Genomic DNA, 2,003 nt, shown 5'->3' with positions numbered 1-2,003 from the left:
TCTGCTCCTCTCTGTTCTACTCTGCTCCTCTCTGTTCTACTCTGCTCCTCTCTGTTTTATTCTGCTCCTCTCTGTTCTACTCTGCTCCTCTCTGTTCTACTCTGCTCCTCTCTGCTCCTCTCTGTTCTACTCTGCTCCTCTGCCTCTGTAACATGCAGGTTTTTAGGCTGTTATCTGACTCCTTGGCTGCAGGGTCCCTCTGTTTATTTTCTCCTCTCTTTTCCAGGAGACCTTCAAAGGACAATGCTGTTGGCATGGCATGCACACACACACACACACACAAACACACACACACACACACACTCACTCGCACACGTGCGCACACACACACATTTCTTAACCATAGTTGCTAGATTAGGAAGGAAAGTTAACTACTGGTAAGACAATGCGGACAATATTGAGCCTTACCATATTATATATTATAACGTACTGAGTCGACAAAAGATTAGGAACACCCTCCTAGTATTGAGTTGCAAACCCCGCTTTGCCCTCAGAACAGCCTCAATTCGTCTGGGAATGGATTCTACAAGGTGTCAAAAGCGTTCCACTGGGATGCTGGCCCATGTGGACTCCAATGCTTCCCACAGTTGTATCAAGTTGGCTGGATGTCCTTTTGGTGGTGGACCATTCTTGATACACACGGGAAACGGTTGAGTGTGAAAAACCCAGCCGCGTTGCAGTTCTTGACACAAACTGGTGCGCCTGGCACCTACTACCATACCCTGTTCTATGGCACTTTAATATTTTMTGTCTTGTCCATTCACCCTCTGAATGGCAGATATACACAATCCAGGTCTCAATTGTCTCAAGACTTAAACATCCTTCTTTAACATGTCTCCTCCCCTTCAGATACACTGATTGAAGTGGATTTAACAAGTGACATCAATAAGGGATCATAGCTTTCACCTGGATTCACCTGGTGTCTATGTCATGGAAAGAGCAGGTGTTCCTAATGTTTTGTCCACTCAGTGTATAAATATGTACTAAATCATATGTTACCAGGAACACTTTCTTTGCATTCCTTTTAATTTAAATATCCTGCCTACAAGACACCAACCCAAACAGTGTCAAAGTAAGTCTGTCAAAGATTCCAGAATAGACTGTATGACCTTTAACCAAGTTCCTCCATAACAACAAACCTCTTCCTTGTTATTATGGGGTCAACAAAGTCAGAGGAAGTCCGCGAGGAGGGATTGGGGGAGAAGCAGCACATGAACTGCGAGAAAGAAATCCCTCGCATGGGCGCCTGGTGCTTGCACTGCCAGGCGGCCCTCTTTGTCTGACTGGCGCTGTCGGGGTTGATTACTCTCTTGTGTTGGGAGGCAGCCTGGGTCAGGGCTTGTTTAGAAGAAGGGCGAGAAGGAGAGGCCATTTCTCTCTTCTCTGTGTGATGTGTGTGTTGTGTTCGTGTGTGTGTGTGTCGTTGTCGGTGTGTGTGTGTGTGTGTCGCTGTGTGGTTGTAGTCAGAGTGAGATTAGGAGGAGGGGACGAGAAGAGAGAGAGGGTAGGAGAGGAGAGAAGACGACGGAGAGCACAGAGGAAAGAAGACGTAAGAGAGAGAGAGTGAAGAGAAGAGAAGACAGAGAGAGAGAAGAGACGAGAGAACAGAGAGAGAAGGAGAGAGAGCACCAGCAAGAGAGATCAGAAGAGAGAACGAGAGAGAGAGACAGAGAAGAAGCAGCAGAGGTAGAGCGAGACAGAGAGACGAGAGAGAGAGAGAGAGACGAGAGAGAGAGAGAGAGAGAGAGGAGAGAGACGAGAGAGAGAGAGAGAGACGCCTAGTTGTAGCTTCTCTACAGCCACTCGCTGCTCTTTGCTCCAATGGCCTTATAAGGCAATGAGTGCATGGCCATCAGAGGGCTAGAGCACATACAGACACTGGCTCCTCTACTCACTCATGGGCGAAAGGAGGGAGGGACGGAGGAGGGAGAGAGAGAGAGAAGGACCAGCAGAAGAGGCTGTTAGACGCGCTCCACTCAGGGCTAGTTTGGCTATGTCTGTGA

Source organism: Salvelinus sp. IW2-2015, unplaced genomic scaffold (assembly GCF_002910315.2).
Source record: "Salvelinus sp. IW2-2015 unplaced genomic scaffold, ASM291031v2 Un_scaffold1895, whole genome shotgun sequence".
In the NCBI taxonomy this organism is placed as follows: Eukaryota; Metazoa; Chordata; class Actinopteri; order Salmoniformes; family Salmonidae; genus Salvelinus; species Salvelinus sp. IW2-2015.
The sequence above is the reverse complement of the archived record's forward strand: the minus strand, read 5'-3'. Positions refer to the sequence as shown.